This window comes from Pelodiscus sinensis, chromosome 1 (genome assembly GCF_052426305.1).
Source record: "Pelodiscus sinensis isolate ZL-2025 chromosome 1, ASM5242630v1, whole genome shotgun sequence".
Taxonomy (NCBI): domain Eukaryota; kingdom Metazoa; phylum Chordata; order Testudines; family Trionychidae; genus Pelodiscus; species Pelodiscus sinensis.
In genome coordinates this window covers 42,728,137-42,741,969 of record NC_143052.1, presented here as the reverse complement: position 1 = coordinate 42,741,969, position 13,833 = coordinate 42,728,137, and positions in this window count along the sequence as shown.

Genomic DNA, 13,833 nt, shown 5'->3' with positions numbered 1-13,833 from the left:
GGTCCTGCAGTTGTCGATGCTGGAGATGGTGCCAGTGCTGATGGGGCTTGCTATGCCATTGGTGCTGAGTGCTTGTGTTTCTTCACTGCTAGGGGCAGCATGAAAGTGCTTGGTACTGAGCTGGAGCACAGCTTTTTTGGTGCCCATGAAGATTATTAAGGTATCGGCAGTGCCAACTTAAACTTTGACTTGCTCGGTACCTTAGAGCTGGCCCTAGTAGGATTCTTAGCCCCTTGGGACATGTCAGTGCCTGATGGTCCTGGTGCCTCTCACTCCAGAGCCTTAGGTTCTGCTGGTACCAAAAGCATTTTTTGAGGTGATGCCCACTTTTTTGAGGGGGAGTCACCTCTGGAAGTTGAATGGGCTGGCTTCTTGGATTGCTGCTCCAATGCAGAGTCCCTGGTGCTTAATCCTTAGGGAGCTGGTTTTTCTGACACTGCCAACAGGGATGGCTGCCTGGGTGGTGTTGAGTGTTCAGGATCAGATGCTGGTCGTATAGTGTTTTCCAATAGGAGCAACTCCACCTGGAGCTCCCTGGCCCTTTCTTGCATGTGCTATGAGCTGCTTACAATGTTCACACTGTAGACAATTGTATCTTGTCTGAAATGGATATGGAAAGCTTGCAGGACAGGCAGCATTTGAAACCTGGGGAACCAGGCATCCCAGGAAGAAAAAACAGAAAAAAGGGGAAAAGGTCCAAACTAATAAAGAAAAAACTTTAAAAAAATTAACTAGAACAGTTAAACAGTCTAACAAACAACAACAACTAACACCACTATCTAACTCTATCTAATAAAATCTGAAAAATATCTGGAGGGCAGCTATCGGGTCTGACTGAAGCTGGCGGTGGCAGAGAAGGAACTGGAGGGATGGTTGGTTGCGCAGGCAAAGTAGCCACAGCAATGTGTGCTGGCTGCCTGCATGTGCAGCCTGCCAAGGGTACTTCTAGCTAAATTCTCTGACTAGAGACACAGTGGCGCTCCAGACACTCAAGGTGGAGCACCCACAGGGAAACTCCTTGAAGAATCTTTACATATATCAGAGCACTTTTAGTGACTGGTGCTTAAGATTTGCTTGGAACATTGTTTAATAGATGTCCAATTGTATCTTGCACTATCAGCTTATATGCATGTGCTATATTGGCCAGAAACACTCCAAAAAACTATGACAAGTCTTTCCTGACAGGCATCTGTGCCTGCGTGTTCTGTTAAAGAAACCTGACAAGGAGAAATTACTCGGGAAAAGAAAAGGAGACAGCTTTTCCGCTTGCTGGGTCTGTAGAACTTTAGAGCCAATCAGGGATTGTGTTCTGGAGAACTACACAATGTCTTTTGGATGAGATACCATCACACTAATGGATGTTGTTTCCCCCAGCCAATTGGCTGGTCTGTGGTATTTCCTTGGGACCAGCTCAGAGAAAAAAGGAGCATCAGCTGTCTGTTGCAATGACCTCAGGAAGAGCATACTTTTCTTCTTTCTTCCCCAGCTCTTTTAATGTTGAAATTTAAACTGGTAATATCCAAGAGGACCTTCCTGGAGATTTAAGTGCAAGGGAGGGTAGGAATTGCATATGGATTCCTGACCCTACAGATAGTCGTCTCTGGGGAAAGTGCTGAGTACACCACTGCTAAGCTGGCTGACCGTTCCCCATGGAAAGAGTGATTTTCACTGTTCTCAGGGTTACCATCTGGGCCAGGGTCAACATGTGATGGGGAATTGAGGGGGCACATAACCCTGCCCCCATGCTATAGGTTGGAGGGGCAAGAGTCCAGAGCCTTTGGGCAGCCTGAGGTCAGCACCTCCCCCTGCTGCACTTACTGGTAGTAATGGGAGGAAGTGGATCAATGTGGCCAGCAGCTGGGGGAGTGGAGCAGGCTGTCACTTTGCTTCCCTAGTCCCCTCTGCTGCCAGTGAGTACAGGGGAGCCAACCCCTGCTGCCAGTGCCAGACCCTCCACTAGTCCTTTGAATGGCATGACTGGGGAGAACTCAGGAGAAGAGGCAGGGTAGAGAGAGGTGAGGTTGTTTTGGCCCTCCCTTGGGCTAGGGGTAGAGTGAGAGTGTGTGTGTGTGTGTGTGTGTGTGTGTGTGTGTGTGTGTGTGTGTGTGTGTGTGTTGGTGGGGGAGGGGAAGTGTCAAGTGGCCAATACCCCCTGGTTACATCTAGACTGGCATGATTTTCCGCAAATGCTTTTAATGGAAAAGTTTTTCCGTTAAAAGCATTTGCGGAAAAGAGCGTCTAGATTGGCACGGACGCTTTTCTGCAAAAGCACTTTTTGGGGAAAAGTGTCCATGCCAATCTAGACGCGGTTTTGCGCAAGAAAGCCCCAATCGCCATTTTTGCGATCGGGGCTTTTTTGCGCAAAACAATATCGCGTTGTCTACACTGGCCCTCTTGCACAAAAGCATTTGCGCAAGAGGGCTTTTGCCCGAATGGGAGCAGCATAGTATTTCCGCAAGAACACTGACAATCTCACATGAGCTCGTCAGTGTTCTTGCAGAAATTCAAGCGGCCAATGTAGACAGCTGGCAAGTTTTTCCGCAAAAGCACCTGCTTTTGTGGAAAAACTTGCCAGTCTAGACGCAGCCCCTCTGTGTCTTTTCTTACCAGTTAACCCTGATCTGGTTCTGTGTACCACCAGCTGCACAGGCTGGAGGAGAGTGATCATATTTCCCCATGCTGAATATGGAACACCTGGAACATTACTTTCATTCAAGTGAGTTCAATGGCAATCAACTGGTAATTCCCAAGCAGTCTCTTGTCGCCACAATCTGCCCACCTGGCTTTGACCTGCTCCACCATCAGTGGAACCCTGTTGAACAGGTTGCATACTGGGCAAGGTCTCCATGCAGCCAACTAGTATCACTGAGGCCTTTGCGATAGCCCTATGTGCAGCTGTGGCACAATAGACATGATGACCTGCATTGTCAGTGAGGGTATGTCTACACTACCCCGCTAGTTCGAACTAGCGGGGTAATGTAGGCATACCGCACTTGCAAATGAAGCCCGGGATTTGAATTTCCCAGGCTTCATTTGCATAAGCGGGGAGCCGCCATTTTTAAAACCCCGCTGGTTCGAACCCCGTGCAGCGCGGCTACACAGGGCACGAACTAGGTAGTTCGAACTAGGCTTCCTAGTTCGAACTACCGTTACTCCTCATTTCACGAGGAGTAACGGTAGTTCGAACTAGGAAGCTAGGAAGCAGCGCTGCACGGGGTTCGAACCAGTGGGGTTTTAAAAATGGCGGCTCCCCGCTTATGCAAATGAAGCCCGGGAAATTCAAATCCCGGGCTTCATTTGCAAGTGCGGTATGCCTACATTACCCTCCTAGTTCGAACTAGGAGGGTAGTGTAGACATACCCTAAGTGCCTGATGATTAGGTTGAGTGGTGATTTAGAAGAATTGCATCATACCACTGCAGATGCTATCACTTGGCTAGATGACTATGCACATGCTAAATAAATAATGGTAATCGATCAGAAATATACAGTACATTCAAATTAACATGTAGTTGACTGAGCCTGTGTTTAAAATAAATACTGTGTTGTTGGATTCTTTTATTTACCTTATCTTTAAGGCTTTGGAGTTCACACAGGGAACGGCGACACACACACCCTATCTCCCCACCCCACCAATACTCATGTACATATCTACATTTCTCCTACACAGAGCTGGTGACTGACTTAACTGATTCTCCCTACCCAGTGCTCTCTGTCCTTCATGCTTGGTTGGACTTCCAGGTCAGAATTGCCTCTCCTGCTACTTTGTGCTGCACCTTTCTGAGGCAACACGTGGGGAGAGGGCATGCAGGGTCACGCACACACAATTTCTGCCAGGGTTCATACTAGATTGTGTGCAGCACCAGCCCTTGAGCACTGTGTGGGAGGGAAGGGAACAAGCTGCTTCCAGCCACAGAAAGGGAAGAGAAGGAGTGGATGGGATGATCTGGCCTATGTCTTTGCAGAGCTCATCTCTTCTCTCCTCTCCCCCATGTGGCTGGAAGCAGTTTGTCCCTTCCTGCCTGCACAGTGTTGAAAAGCAGCAAACACCTCCAGGCTATTGCTGGCTACTGATGTAACTCAGCCATCTCCAGCTATAGCACTGACAGGTAAGGATTAAGTCCTAAGGGAGGATTGTCCACTGAGGTCCAATAAACTGCACTGTTTGGGCTTCCATGAACCTGGCCAGAGAGAAGGCTCAGCAGGAGAGGCTTCCTAGGGGATGAAGCAGCCCCATGTTCCTTGGGAACAGGCCCCAGAGTGAGGAGAGGGTGCTATGCCCTTGCCCTGGTGTCTGCTGTGTAACCTGTGTGCCGGACCGGGCCGGGTCTGGGCACAACTGAGGGCATCCGCTCAGGGTGAATTGCTCAAATTCGGGGCTCCTTACAGCTCCCAGACTGGTGACCTTTCCAAACAGGTCACAAACCAGTCCCACAGAGCGCTTCAGCTGCCTGCCTGAAGCCTCACAAGCAAAACCCCTCTGATACCCCAGTAATATCCGTGCCCCAGATGGCCCCGGGCCTCATACACAGGTGAGGGGGTCTTAGAACCCAATCTCACCTACCCCGAACAAGTTCTGTCCAGTTCCAAGAAACCAGCCACAGATCCCTGGTCAATTTACCCTCTGGACCATATCCACAAATCACGCTGAGCCAATCCTTTAGCATCTACCATCTAAAGGTTTATTGCTACAAGGAAGAAAAGCATGAGAATGAGGTTGCTAAAGTATCATACATTACATGCATCGAATCTCCCAGTTCACGATGCAGGCTCTAGCAGAGATGTTATAGCTGCTAGCTTAAAAGTCCTTGTTGCGCATCCTAGGTCAGGATGGGTCCACAGTTCTTTCTGGCTCTTCGATCCCTGCACTGCTGCCTCTGGGATGAAGTGCTGAGCTGAGTACCAAGATGGAGTCAGCCACATGGCCTATTTATCCCTCCTTCCTGGTCTCTTCTTGGCTACAGCAGATCACCTGGCCCATGGCCTAGCCCTGTGTCCCCTGCTGGTAGCCCCTAGGTATGAGTCACCACTCTTGAGGTGTGTCCTTGGCCTATAGAGGGCTATTGTTCCAGAGCTTTGCTCATTAGCATGTCCATAGGCTGAGCTGCTTTGCCCATAGTTCAACTACATATAGAGAAACATTTGGTATCCACACCAAATACATGATTATAACTTCACATACTGACATTATACAATCACATGAATAGCATATATGGAATCAGAAGAAAGTAGGCTTCTATTTGACACCTCACATGGCCCCCCCTTTGTGCCACTTTTGGGGCCAACACCCCCCCATGCGTGCAGCAGTGATCTGGCTGCTCCCCTCAAAATCCAGTAACGTGACAGCCTGCAGAGACAACATGCAACTGGCCACAGCCCTGCACCTGCCTGCTCTTATCAGACACTGCAGCTTACAGTGCACTGTCAGTGCTGTCCAGAAATGGGACTGAGACCAGGGCCCTGCACATCGTGGGGGCTGCGCCGACAGAGCAGCTAGTAAAGAAGCCAGCCTCGTGCACTGCATCTTTACCCCACCACAACCTGCAGGAGGGCTTAAATATGGGACTGCCCTTTTAGAAACAGGAGGTCTAGCCACTCTAGTCAGAAGTAATAAGCACCGAGCTATTGTTACACTTAAGTCATGTCAGAAGTGTGGAAAATTCTACAAAGCAGGTAAGATGTCCTACACTGAACAGCTTACCAACTGGACTAAGATAAAAATAAACAGGAAGAACAGGTAATATACCAAGACATAGGACAATGGAAGGAGAAAGAAGAGGACTATGATTATACACTCCAGGGGCGGATGAGAGTTTTGCGGGGCCCAGGGCAGCACAATATCGTGGGGCCCCCTCTTTGGAGAAAAACAGAAAAAAGTGGTCCCCCCCCATGCTCACTCCTCCAGTAGCCCCACACTGATCATGTGAGCTACCCCTCCTCATTCCCTCTCCTAACACCTCCCTCTACACACCTTCCCTGCCTCTCTCCTCCTGGTGCTGGTCCCTCCCCTGCAGGTGTCTGCCCTTCTGCTTCACCCCAAGAATCCCCTGGCTCCTGCACCTTCCCTTATCTCCTCCTTCCCTCACTGCCCGTGCCCTTTGCCCTCTTTTTCCCTGATGCTCACCCCCTCACCACCCTCTGCCCCCATTCCCCTCATGCCCCGTGCTCTCACACATGCCTTGCTCCATCCCCGCCTTCCTCACGCCCACCCCTCCTTTCAAGCCTTCTCCCAGAACCTCCCTCTCCCCCTTTAACCCCCAATGCCCTTACCCTCTCCTCTCCCAGCATCACTCTGTCCCCCCTCCCACTAACACCTCCCCTCCTGCCCTTTTCCTCATTGTCTCCACTTGGCCCCCTGGCATTTGTCTCTCCTCCCCTTTCTTCTCCTGACCTGCTCCTCCTCCCCTCAGCACAAGTCCCTTCCTCTGCCATCCACCTTCTGCCTTCCAGTATGCAGGGTGGCCGTGGCCCCGGCCCAGGCCACGTGCCGAACCGTGCAGTGCAATGCTGGGCTGCATGGTTTTAAAGTCCTGGGCTGTGGCGTCACGTCATGTCACGCCTCGCCACACCACGCCACGCCCGGGCTTCTTCCCTCTCAACTGTTGCGTGGCATTTCAGCACGCCATGCATGCGCTCCCTTGGCCCCACGTGGCCCGTACTGACCAACGCCGGAGAATTTCAAAAGTGAGGGGCTGCAGTACCCTGCCACAACACCTCCTACCCCCTCGTCCTCCTCCAGCAGCTGCCAGCCGGCCCTTCAGCGGATGGCCTACTGAGAAATTCCCGATATCCTGCTGGGCCAGTCTGCCCCTGGCGCTGGGGCGGGGTCTATTGAAGTGCAGGGCTCGGGGCAGCTGCCCCGCTCGCCCTGCCCTATATCTGCCGCTGATACACTCATATGGCAGGCTAGAAAGTAACAGAGGTTCATTTAATTACTCTTCTCAAAATTTATTTTTCAAAGCATAAACCTCTCTGAAGAAGTGAATTTAGAGAAGGGTAGAAAAGAGGCATGGCAACTGGGGTCACAGAAGGAACCCTCAGTATTCAGGGAGACATAAGAGACGACACAGGGATGGGTTTGGAAAAAGGACACAGGGTACTGAAACAAGTGACTTAACTGAGCAAGAAAGGGCTGGGGAGAAGTGAGTAAAAGGAGATGAGGCAAAAAGGAGTTAATATTCAGAACATAAGAACGGCCATATTGGATCAGACCAAAGGTCCATCTAGCCCAGTTTCTTGTCTGCTGACAGTCGTCAATACCATATGCCCCAGAGGGAGGGCTCACAACAGGTAATCCTCACATGATCCATCCCCATCTCTCACTTCCAGAGAAACAGAAGCTAGGGACACCATTCCTACCCATCCTGGCTAATAGCTAGTGAGGAATCTAACCTCCATGAATCTATCTAGCTCTTTTTTGAACCCTGTTAAAGTTCTAGCCTTCACTGCATCCTCTGGCAAGGAGTTCCACAGGTTGACTGTGCACTGAGTGAAGAAAAACTTCTTTTTGTTTGTCCTCCGGGAGGATTAAAAGGCAAAAAATCCTGAGCTATAATTCCAGTTGTACCACTGACTCACTTTGTGTCCTTGACAAAGTCTCCGGATCTCTGCCTCAGTTTCCTTTTTGATAAGATGTTGTAAGAATTCATTAGCTAGCAAGTTAATGCTTGTAACTGTTTTCAATGTACAAATAAGTATATTACAAATATTGTAGTATTTCAAGCAACTGTGCTTGAGAGCTTAGACCTCAACAGCTAAAAGTGACAAAATAGAAAATATAAAGGTAATATCATTTTTTCCTAAAACACATTTAAAATGAGTTCCTTGTTTGAAATATGGATACAGAATCTCAGTTTATACACACACATCCTTGTGACTTGTGTAAACTTGGATTAAGTGTAGGGCTTTTCTATGTGGTGGGATAATATACACTACACAGCTGGGATTTCCAAAACATGCATTAACACAGGAGTGGGGAACCTCAGTCCTGGATCCAGCCCCCAACCTCGGGGTTCCCCCCAGCATTGGGAACCCTGGGCTGGCACTCCAGGCCCCTTCCCACCTTCCTGAGGGGCTGGAGCACACAAAATCTACTAGCCTGGGCACTCGTAGGCTCTGGCGTACATTGTGAATGTGAGGAGTGTCTTTCTCCTTCTCATTCAGGAACCATGCCAGTGAGTGTTTGTTTTGGGATTTTTTTGCTTCTCACTTGCGTGCAACCCCCAAATGACTTTTCTGTGGGTCAGTGGCCCATGACCCAAAAATGTTTCTCACCCCTGTATTAACAGGTAAACCATGTTGGTACACTGAAATGTAGGAGTTTCAAATCCAAAGTTAATCAAATTAAACCAAATAAAGGCCATTTTAATTCTGAATGAGAATCCTCATAGGGATTTAATAGTTTAGCTAATCCTCTTTAAATTCACACCTTTAGTTCATTTGGATTAATTTTCCTGAGTGTGCCCTGTCACTAAGGTGTGGGGAGCCACAGGGTAGCAAAGGTGTCACCAGGTCACACCCCCGTCCCAGGCTCAGGTTACAGTGAGCTTGGGCTATTGTGAACATGATGGGCTGAGCATGCTCCCTCAGTGAGTCACACCGGAAATCTCCATCCCCATCTAGATAATGCAGTGCTCCTGGAAACTGAGACATACACACAGGGTTACTAGAGGACAGTTGAAATCACATGCAACATAACAAATCAAACAGAGTGAATACAATTCCCACATTGTCACATCTCTCTCCGCTTTGAGACCGAACTGAGCAGGGTCACTTAGCCAGTGGCCTGGGAAAGTTCAGACCCCTTCACTCCAGGATAAAGCACTGGCTATGACATTAGCGCTCCCCTTAACATGGACTATCTCCATGACATAATCCTGTAGGGACAGACTCTATCTTAGAAGTTTGGCATTGGCTCCTTTCATTTAGTGCTGCCAGGTCAGGGGAGAGTGGTCAGTGCACACTGTGAAATGCCGCCCAAAAACAGAGCTGCAGCTTTCTAAGGACCCTCACCAAAGCCAGGCATTCTTTCTTTATGGCCATGCAGTTCTGTTCCCAGGGCAGCAGCTTTTTGTTCAAGTACACAATGGGGCGTCGCTTCCCCTTTTTGTCCACCTGCATTAGCACCGTTCCTATTCCTGTGTCTGAGTTGTTGGTGAACACCATGAAGAACTTATCAAAGTCTGGGTGGACCAGCACCGGGGCCCTGACCAGGGTCTCCTTCAGTGTGCAGAGAGCCCTCTGGTACTGCTCAGTCCATACCACCTTGTCTGGCTTCCCCTTCTCACACAGCTCAGTGATGGGGGCGGTGATGGAACTGAAGTGGGGCACGAACCTCTGGTAGTACCCTACCATCCCAATGAAGACTATAGGTATCTTGAACAGGGTCCTATGTCCATCAGGGTCAGGTGAGTGTTGGGCATCACCCAGTCTGGTGCTGTTACCTCAGCGCCCATGTCCCAGTATCCCATGACCTTCCTCCCTTCCATCTCCAAGGGAATGAGGCACTTGCTCCATAGGGGCAGCCCTGCCTCCACTCTGTAAACAGAAATTTGTCTCTTGTGCATTCGGCCCCCTCGAGAAGAAGTTATTCACCAGGTGCAGTAACAATGGTTTTTCGAGATGTGTCCCTATAGGTGCTCCACTCAGGTCTCGGTGCATCCTCACACTGGGGATTGGAGAATTTTGCTGAGCAGTGCCCCTCGCACCACGCATGCATACCTAGCGTCTCGCACCCCAGCCGTTTGTGGAGTGCGCACACGGCGCGAGCCCTTTCTGTTCCTTTTCTACCTCAGGTCCACTAAGACTCCAGAGAGGAGGATGGGAGGGTAGTGGAGCACATCTCAAAGAACCATCATTACTGTGCCTGGTGAGTAACTTCTTCTTCAGCGAGTGGATGCTCCACTCAGGTGACTCAGTAGCAGTACCTGCCAGATAGTGGTGGACATTGGAGTCACTTATGTCGAGGAAGGAAGGACTGCATCTGCTAGAGATGCTGAGGGTATTGGCCCCTTCTGTCGAGTGTAGTGCTCTGCGATAGTATGGTGTGACAACCATATGGCTGCTCTACAAATGTCCACTAACGGTATGTTGTTCAGGAAGGCCGTTGCTGTGGCCATCGCACGCATGGAGTGAGCCCTGATAGTATGAGGTGGCCACTTGCCCTGGAGTTTATAAACTGTATGTATGCAGCTTGCAATCCATTTGGATAGGCACTGTGCTGAAACAGCTGTTCCTGTGTGTGGTCCAGACACGAAGAGTCTGTCCAATTTTCTGATTGCTCTAGTTCAGGGTTTCCCAACCTATGGGTTGGGACCCAAATACGGATTGCCATTACATTTCAAAAGGGTCGCCAAGTGTCTCCCCAGGTGGCTCTGCCCCTCCCTTCTTCCCCCATTTTTGAATTGCCTTGGGTCACCAAGTCTTCCTGAATAGTCAAAATGGGTCCCCATCCAGAAAAGATTGGGAACCGCTGCTCTAGTTCTATCAAGGTAGAATGCAGTTGCCCGCCTTGCATCTAGCGTGTATAATATAGCCTCCTTGGAGGAGGTATGAGGTTTAGGGAAGTAAGCAGGTAACTAAATGAGTTTATTTAAGTGGAACTCGGATATGACCTTCGGGAGGAACTTCGGATAGGGCCTGAGTATTACCTTGTCCCCGGTAAAGGTGGTAAAAGGTGGGTCTGCCTTGAGGGCTGCAATTTTGCCTACGCTTCTTGCAGATGTTATTGCCACTATGAAGGCCACCTTCATGGATAGGTATTGTGGTGATGTAGTGGCTAGTAGCTCAAAAGGTGACCTGGTGAGCGTGTCAAGGACCAAATTCAGGTCCCACAATGGCACTAGGGGGTGCAGGTTAGGGTACATTTTCTGCATGCCTGTGAGAAATTGCTTCATCATGGAATGCGCAAAGAGAGAGAAGCCATCTACCAGATCATGGAAAGCTGTGACCACTGCCAGGTAGACTCGGATAGAGCTGATGGAAAGGCCCGTGTTGCTGAGGTCCATGAGGTACTCCAGCAAGGTAGGTATAGGGATAGTAGTGGGATGTAAATTGCGCATCGTGCACCATTGCTGAAAGCATGTCTATTTGCTTTGATAGGTGCTTCTCGTGGAAGGACGTCTGCTGTTTAGCAGGACATGTTTCACTCTGTCCGAACAGGTGAGTTCTTCATTCTGGAACAATGGAGAAGCCATGCCATGAGTTTTAGAGTTTTGATGTTGAGGTGGCATGTGCTGCCGTGGTGCTGCATCAGGAGTTTCAGCACCACGGGGAGAGGAATGGGTTGCTCTATCGATAGGTAATTAAGGTAAGGGAATCAAGGTTGCCTCAGATAGGCTGGGGCTATTAAAATTACTGTGGCCCAATCAAATTGAATCTTGCTGATCACTCTGGCAAGAAGCAGAATTCATGGAAAGGCATAGAGTAGGGGAGCTGTCCAATGAATGGTGAAGGCAATTACATCTTGTGGCCAAAGGTGTCTAGCCGCTTGTGCTCCTTGTCGCAGGGTGTAGACTTAAATTGTGGGTTCTTAGCCTTATGATTAACAGAGCCCAGCACCAGTGAGTTCAGCTGGGTGTGTGCAAAGAGAAAGTCCATATCTTTTGCAGAGACAAAATATTTTCTATCCGCTCTACAGTTTGTAGGCAGAATAGAGGCTGGATTTTGCCACAGAGCATCTGAAGGTTCAAGGATAGCTTTGTTTATCTATCTTCAAGGATGCTGTGGGTTGTAGTATTGTCAAGAATTTGTATTGTTTATCTTGTAGCTCTTGGAGTATAATATCTTGTGATTGGGCTACCTGCCTAAACAGTTCTTGAAACTGTTTCAGATCGTCTGCCAGTGGGGAAGACGATATCTGGAATACTGCTTCATCCTGTCTAGTGGATCTGGGTTCATGTGAGGAGCTCGCCGAGTCTGAGTGAGGTAAGTCATTGTGATCATTAGAACCCGTTTAAGATATTACTGAAGGTGGATGAGCAGGCAAAGAATGCACAGAGATAGGAAGTGGGAGAGTACCTGGAAATGTGCTGTTGTTGCGATGTAGAAGCTGTATGTCTTGAATGATAGACATGGGATGAGCATGGTCGGTAGCCTTCCATGTATCCCAGGGGGCCCACTGAGGCTGGAACTGTTGTGGGGGATATATCCATGGTTGGTTAGATCATATGGGATGCTGTTGGAGGGAATGATCCCTGTATGAATGCCATGAAGTCAGTGATGGAGAAGGAGAGGAATGGCACGATGAGAACCCACTCCTATGCCCGCTTCCATAATCAGTTCTGGGGAGAATGGTGTAGGAGAGTGGGGAGCACCTTGTGGCATATTACTGTGCCTCTGGGAGTAAGACACTACTGCGGAGCGCGGTGAACAAGCTTCCGCTCTTGTGTCTGGTTGAGGAGATTTTTGTAGGTGCTGCGTTTTGTGCAGCACTTTTTGGTGCTGTGGTGCTGAGAGGCAGTCAAGGTCATTCTGCGTGGTCTGTTCAGGTACTGAGGGAGAGCTAATGGTGGGGGCATAAGCGGCTTCATTGGTGCCACTGTTTCTGTAGTGCCGACCATTGAGGCCAGTTTAGATTCTGCCTCGTCTCTCCTGGCTCGTGCAGGATTGAGTTTCTCCACAGTGCTGGAGACTGACGGCACCAGGGTACGAGAGGCTCTGGGTGACGCTGATAGCGATTTGCCAGGGAAACCCACACGGCTTGAGAGCTTTTGCAAGGTGATGAAGCTGCCCTGTCAGCGGGCTTTTGCTGTCCCCATGAGTCTTCTGGTTTGTCCAGTGAGGGTTGAAGAGACTTCTCCCAAAGGGTATGTCTACACTTGCACCCTCTTTCGAGAGAGGGATGCAAATGAAGACATTCAAAATTGAAAATGAAGCTGGGATTTAAATAACCCGTGCTTCATTTGCATATTTGCGTTATGGCGCTACTTCAAAATAGCGCTATTTCAAAATAACAGACGTTGTTAAGACGTGGTTATTTTGAGAGAAAACCCTTCTCTTGAAATAACCCTTATTCCTCATACAATGAGGTTTATGAGTTATTTCGAGAAGGGTTTTCTCTCAAAATAACCATGCCTTAACAGTGTCTGTTATTTTGAAATAGCGCTATTTCGAAATAGCGCCATAATGCGAATATGCAAATGAAGCGTGGGATATTTAAATCCTGGCACCATTTGCAATTTCGATTGTCTTCATTTGCATCCCTCTCTTGAAAGAGGGTGTAAGTGTAGACATACCCACAGGAGAGTTTTAAGCCTAATTTCGTGGTCTTTCCTGGCCCTGGCTGTCATATTCAGGCAGTGAGGGCACGTATGTGCTGCATGAGACTCCCGCAGGCATTTGACCCAGGAAGCTTGGCCATCTGAGATCGGCATCAAGTCTCTGCATGACTCACATCTTTTAAAGCCAGGGGAACCCGGCATATTGAAGAAAAGAGCCGCGGCTGTTGTCTTCTCTTTTTTTTTTTCCTTTTAAAGCGTAATGAATGTTGAAACTGGTGATAACTGACTAAACTATGAAGTAAAGATTAAAACAAATTCTATTAATCTTGTTTTCCTGTCAGGAAGAAAAGCACTGTTCTGATTCTGTCTTCAGCGAAGGATGGTAGAAAAGGAACTGCCAGGATTCGCGCTCCTCCACTTCCCAGAACCACTTCCCACAGTCCTCAGAAGGAACCCTCTTTAGGGTGACATCCGCTTTGAGGATCACAATTGGGTTAGACTGCAGGCCCCTACACTTCCTGGAACAGCTCCTCACTGGCCTTCACACACCTGGCTTTTGTTAGCCCCCCTTCTTTCTACTGAGCCCCAGTCATGGGGAGCAGTATGTCCTACCT